Genomic DNA, 7,266 nt, shown 5'->3' with positions numbered 1-7,266 from the left:
ATGAGTTCAACACAGATTGACATAAATCAGCTGGTAGAGCACAGAAATAAGAGTTAATAATATAGAAAATTATTGTTTCACTGTGATCATGTTTTTTTTTCATATATCTTCTTCAGTTAACTTTTTCTTTCTCCTAAAAAGTTCTTAGGGTACTGTTTGTAAGAATAGCAGGAAAAATGGGAAAGTTTTGATAATGATAATAGATGGTGCATCGCAAGCGAACAAGGATAAGGATAGATGAGGAATTTAGTTTTGGGGGTTCACAATGAATCAAGGTAGTGGACTTCTATGATGGAGTGATGCATTGGTGGACAAAGAAAGAGCACCTGATGTCATCTACCTGGACTTGTGCAAGGCCTTTGACATGGTTCTGCACCATATCCTTATCTCTGAATTGGAGAGAGATTGATTGAAAGGCTAGACTGAGAGGTGGATAAAGAATTGGTGAGATGGCTGTAGGTGGAGGGCTGTTGTCAATGGCTCTATGTCCAGGTGGAGGCCAGTCACAAGTGGTGTCCCTTAGGGGTCAGTCTTGGAACTGGTACTCTTCAACGTCTTTACCACTCAATGACATAGACAGTGGGATTGGTGCTGACAACACCAAGCTGAGCAGTGCACTTGGCTTGGTGCCAGTCTTCAGAAGTAGATATGAACTGAACAGACATCAACCTGCTCCAGAAATCAGCTTGCACCAAGTTTTTCACTCCGCCCTGCCTTGCACAAGGTAAGCTCTCTCACAGGGGATTTCACATGGGTAATGTTTGCAGCACTGATTGATTGCATGTGTTCAGCCACTGAAGCAGACCTGAACAGGATAGACAAAATGGATGCTATAATATTTTTCATGGGCATAGCGTGATTTTGTGGTTGAGACAGGAACACATTAATGGTGCACAATCTCTAAATAACATACATATTCACGGTGATGACAAGCTATTTGCCATGCTGCATCATTGCAGTCAGTCACTATTGGCTTCCAAGTGTTATCATACCTTGCAGTTAGGAAAGTTAACATGGAATGACACACAGCATTTCTCTCAAATCATGAAACAACTTTTGTCATCACTGCACCAGCTATCATACATGGAACATACTCATCTGAGCATTATTATGAAACGTTTGTTCTTTATTTCTATTGTCCTTGGCTTCAAAGCCCTTTGTAAAAGTAGTAGTTGTGCTACAATTACATTTACTATGTTATTTTGCCTTCTCTGTCTGCTAATAAATTACAGATGCATCAAGAAAGTGCTTTTTTAACTGATGAAGTAAAAGTAGACCAGCTTATTATATTATTATTATCTGAAATATTCCTGTTCTGTTATTCATCGTTTTATTTATTTGAATAAGACTAAGGCTACGGCCCTGCTTACTCAAGGACAGCTCTGTACACTGCATAATTTTTCAGCCAAACTGTCCTAATGCCCCTAGAAATAACTCTGAAATATCTGTACTTGTTTTGTTGTTATTACTCATTCTTTAGTGGTGTATGCTTATTTTTCTGGGGCACATGACATCATTCTGTGTGAGTCTTAAAAAGCAGACCAATAAACAGTTGGAAGTGTATTCTTACTCTTTTTTTTTCTGTTAAATGCTCATTTACATGTGATTCTCAGTGTCCCCAGGATTAAAATGTTTTGTATCTAATCAACCCAAATGGAGCCCAGCAAAAGAAAAGCCCTTGAAGTGAAGGGATCTCAGTGACTACTTGTAAGCACGTTCTTCTACTTGAACAGTTCTAATGATTTTCCAATAAAAATTAGAAATGAGTTTATTTTGTCCCATTTATAACAAATTATAGTTTATTGCAACAAGTTTAGAAGACACAAATACTTAATCTATCCTATGGAATTTTCCAGATATTCCGTGCTGGTCTACTAAAAGTTAGGACATGTCAAAGTGACCACGGCACTAAGCACTCACTCCACTTTTGATTATACACAGAACAAAATTGTCCACTGGATTAACATTCTCATATGACAACAAGACTATTTAAAAAGCTGGCTGCAATTCTTTAAGTGTTATTTGGGACACTGTAGGAGAACAGTTTTCCAAGAAGTAGCGGCAATCCTTTTTTTTACCCTATTTTTACTCAAAAATGCAGAGAGAAGAAAGGGAGAGGTGTGTGGTGCTGTGTGGTTTCTCCTTTACAAAAATAAGTGTGTAAATTGGATTGTTCATCAGATTGATCCTAAAATTAGATTTCTGCTGTCCCAAATTTCTTTCCACTGCAAGTAAATACCATGTACAGAGGAAATAAAAGAAATAAAATTACAGTTTAGAAAATTAGATGGAAAGAGTTTTTGTATTTTTGGTACTAAAGGCTACTTAGTTCCCTACTCTGGCAAGAAAAAGAACTTGACAACATAGTTGGAGTCTTCCATCCTCTTCTTCTTGGAGCAGAAGATAATAAAACATTTTTTTATTTCCAATCTAAATCAGAATTACCTATGCTGGTAATCACTGAAATCAACTCTCACAATTTGGATTTTTCCAAAATCCCCTTAAGGTAACTAAATGATGAACACTACAAATACATCTGCTACAAACAGATCTGTTTCACAGCATTTTTCTACTCAAGTATAACAACGATTTAGTGAAATCGGACTGTACATGCAGCCACTGAAAATACTTACAATATATGCAGCAATATAAGTCATCCTAAAAAGCAGGTTTGGTATGGGGCTGAAATTCTCTGTAAGTGCAGGAAGGGAACCAAACACTGCCAAGAGGGTAATCTTTACTCAACACATATTTATGAAAATGTGTTATCATAAAATCTGAATTTATAGAATGACACAGCTGCAGGCAGAGAATTTTCCCTACCACAGAGAACTGCATGAAAGCTTCTGTATGTTCACAGTAAAGTTGTTGTGGTCATTTGCAGTAGATCAGAGTGGACTCTTTTAGTTTAACTTAAAAGTTCATTCAGCTCAATAGAATGATTCCCTTTAGCTTGAGGGGGTTTTGTATTAAGTTAAGAGGCAAATGCATAATATACACATATAATTAATTTCCTTACTGAGTATATATTTTTGTATATTATACTGTTTTTCTGGTAAACAGAAACCATAGCACACTTCTGAGTATTTCCCATTTGACTTTCTTTATTTTTTCATATCTTAACAAATGTGACAAATGAAACATGGAGCTAGTTATATTCTGTTCTGCAATAAAAATGATACATTACTTTGATGCCCAAAAAATTACATTAAAAATTCATTTATTTATGAATGTTTCATTGTATTAGTACATATGCCTTGATTTGGTGCGTAGGAGATGTATAGTTTAACATGCTCATCTGAATACCAATTTTAAAAAGGTGTCAGGATAGACAGGAGATATAGGTTTGAGTTTCCATGTATTGCTGAGTACAGTTGAGACTGGAATTTAAGCAACATTCATTACCCTTGTAACAAATAATTTCAGTGAGAGGTATTTGTTTAATTAGAATCAAACATAACTTTACAATCAAATAACAAGTAACAAAAAAAGTAATTTTTTAGTATGTGCAATAGCTTGTTAGTCTCCTACTATTTCTAATTCTTTTTGTACTTTCTCTTGTAACCATACCTGAATATGTAGACTAAACATTTCAGAAATGATTAGTAATTTGGGGTGTCCATTCAGAATTACTGTACTGGAGCCCAAAAGTGAGTATTTGGCACTTTCTGACAGCCTAACTCCTTCAAAGTAATTTATGTGGAGCTGAAATAACTAATCCTTACCGAACTTCTTCCATCCAAAGATACCATATATTCATCCCAGTGAACTCTGATATGTAGTTTGTTCCACATCCTCAGTCGCTCTGGTTATCAGGCCAATAGTTATGCAATAGCTAAGTCTGCATAAACATTTAGAAAAGTCCTAAATTCCATTAGGCAGTTGAGCACTTTCACACACTACTTATTTATACACACAACTAAATCAACTCACTTAATTTGCCCCACTCTATATCTAATCACCATAACCGCTTGTCATTTTGCTTAAACCAAGAAACAAATATTTAAAAATAACACAACAACAACAAAAAACTCTACTGGGTTTTACAAACAAGTATATGACATAGTAGTTTGTTGTAATGACTTAGGTTGGAGCAGCTTGCTTCTCTGGGACCTTAAAAGCTCTCTCAGAACCAGTACTCAGAGACAAAGATGTGAACATTGACAATGTTACGATGAGATACCACTCCACCCATGACGTAGTTCATCTCCAGTTTCAGGATGGCATGGAAAGGTCCAACAATGGGTCTCACTTGGCGCACCACGCCTGTTGGGACAGAGAGAGGTTGCTGAGATTAACGGGAATCAAATGGGCTTTTATGAGTTATATAGCCTGTTTTGTTTCTGCAAGAGAAAAGCTCCCCTTCACTTTCAATATAGCTGAAAGAAAATTACCAACAGGATCAGTAAATAGTTTTCAAGAAAACCTGCAATATAAGAATAAAATATAAAGTTTTGTCCAAAATCCCTTGCAGAAGTTTGAGAAATAGCACTAAAATGCTGCTAATGGCAGCATTCTGAAATTAGCTTAAATTTTATTCTTTATTCAGAGAAAAAAAGTCTGCATAAGCAAGAAAAAATTCAAGTTGGACTCTGTTGAAAACTCAAGTGGACTCTGTTAAAAACACTAGTTATGTGATAGCAAATCTGATTGCAAAAAAAAATCAAAACTATTTCATGATAGTGAGTTTGTTAAGCAATGTATGGAAAGCATGGCAGATATAATATGCCCTGATAAAAGAAATTGATTTTTCTGAAAACGGTTTGTCTCACCAGTCTATAGTCAGATGAAATGATGAAATGAAGAAAGCAGGAAAATCTACTGAAAAAAAAAAAAGTTGGAAAGTAAAGTTGCTAATTTCAAATTTTGTGCTGTGGTGATAGTTGAAAGTATTGATGCTGCAGAAATGGCTCAACTTGCCATTTTCATTAGCAGTATTGATGATGAATATAATGTCACTAAAGAAATGGATTCTTTGATGCCACTGAAATACACAACTAAACCCTTGATTTGTATGAAGCAGCAAAAAAATAAAAAAAAAAAAGATTTTCTATATCCATTGTCAATCTATCTGATATAGCTACTGATGGTGCCACAGTGATGGTTGGGAAAAAGGAGGGACTTGTAAAATTAATAGAAAATGATGCAACTACCACTGGTAACCCACATTTTATGAAATATCACTGCATTAGAAATCAAGAAAAATTATGTGCAAAAGCTTTAAAAATGGATAATGTCATCAAAGCTGTGAATTTCATAAAGTCACGGGGACTGAATCACCTCTAATTCGAGGAGTTTATTATAAGTATGGCTGCATGAAAAGGAAAATTTGTGCCAGAAAGTGAAGATTAAGAATGGCTCACAGATTTATCATTTTTGGTGGACTTGTCCACTCATTTAAATGAGTTAATGTGAGTCTTCAATGTGAAAATCACCTTATCTGTGCTATGTTTCATACAACAACAGCATTTGAAATGAAACTTTTATCATGGCAAGGTGAAGTTATAGCAAATAATCTCAGTGTATTTTGATACACTGGCTAAACACAGTCTTGTGAACAATGAAAAATATACAGCCTTGTTTTCTATTTTGAGAAAGGAATTTAAAAAATCATCTTTTTTTTGTATTTTGCAACTCCATTTTCAGTCGAAATTACTTGCAAATTTTCACATGGATTCTATAGAGTTGGAATCAGATATTCAACTCAAAGAAACATTTGGTCATGTCTCTTAAACAGACTTTCATAAGACCTCTTTTAACAGAGAAGAATATCCCTTGCTTCACAGTCACGCCTTATTCATGTCAACACTTTTTGACACTATGTACATTTGTGAGCAGTTATTGCCAAGGATGAAGTACAGGAACAGTAATATTTCATCAAAACTCTCTGATGAACTCCTTGAGAACTCACCAGGCATGGCACCAACTTCCATTGAATCAGCCTAATGCATTAGTTTCAAAAAACAAAGTCAAACATCCACTTAGTTTTATGTTTTTGTTGCTCCCTGGTTTTTATGTTTTAATAATAAACAAACAAACAAACAAACAAATAAGTTTTGTTACTTACATAGATTAAGTTTATTGTATATTTTATATGTGGCCTGTGGCAATTCCTGTTCACTGAACGTGGCCCAGGGAAGCCAAAAGGTTAGACACCCAAGGTGTAGGGCAAGCCTTTCTGGGCCACAAGGATGTATCAATGCCCTCGGGATCTTGACATGACATGGCTAAAATGAATAGCATTAAAGCTTTGGACCTACACAAAAGAAAGTCAGCAGGATTTTTGCCATAGACTCCAACTGGCTCAGGATCAGTCTGCAGGCATGTTCTCACTTCACATTTATTTTTGAGGCCTGCTGTTATTAGAGTCAGGAGCTACCAAACTCTACGTATCAGAAAAGGTCAAAATCCTGTGAACCTGAGGTAAGGCTGCAGGCAGCTGGAGCCTTGTGTAGACCCCTCCTCAGATGCTTCCTTCTGACAACAGACCTATCTGATGTGGTGTTGGATTCAGAAGGAAATGTGCAGTTTATGAAAGAGTTATTCAAGACATATTCTTTCTGCATGCTGGGGGTTATGTTTCACAAGCAGGCACACCAGAGCTTCCTGGAGTCCCATCCGAACTCCTACAGCACTCCCCAACAAACACACTGGCTTAAGATCTGATGGGAGAGATAAATGTTTGCTTATGTAGGCTGTCAGCACCTTTTTTCAAGGCAGTGATGACATTACAATTTTGTCTTGTTCAAATACCGACTAATATCTTCAGCATCCAGTAAAATTGCAAACTTTTCACCACTTTACTTTGCTTGCCTTATTTCACGAATATGCTTTTTAAGCATTCTTCCCCCCATAATTTAGATGTACATACTTACACACGCATACATATTAATATATATATACATTTTTTAGTTTTCTTGGCCACTCTCCTGCACCTTATAAAAATTACTGGGCTTGGCAGATGAAACATGGAAGAAGAAAAGCCTTGTTTAAATTGCCCTCCCTTTAGGGTAGCATTTAAAGCATTTTACTAACAACACATCACATTATTGCAGGCAACAATTTAACTGACAACCACGGAAACACATAGCTTTGGAATCACTCAATACTGGCAAGTTGTTTAACCCACACAGTTAAGGTCTAATGTAGCAATCACCAAGCATCAGATGACAAAGGCTGATGTTTCCATTTAGTAATCTTTTGGTAGTGCTCTACAAGTCCTTGCTCCACTTTGTCCAGAAGTGTGATATCAAATTGTGCTGTTTT

This window comes from Meleagris gallopavo, chromosome 1 (assembly GCF_000146605.3).
Source record: "Meleagris gallopavo isolate NT-WF06-2002-E0010 breed Aviagen turkey brand Nicholas breeding stock chromosome 1, Turkey_5.1, whole genome shotgun sequence".
Lineage (NCBI taxonomy): Eukaryota > Metazoa > Chordata > Aves > Galliformes > Phasianidae > Meleagris > Meleagris gallopavo.
The sequence above is the reverse complement of the archived record's forward strand: the minus strand, read 5'-3'. Positions refer to the sequence as shown.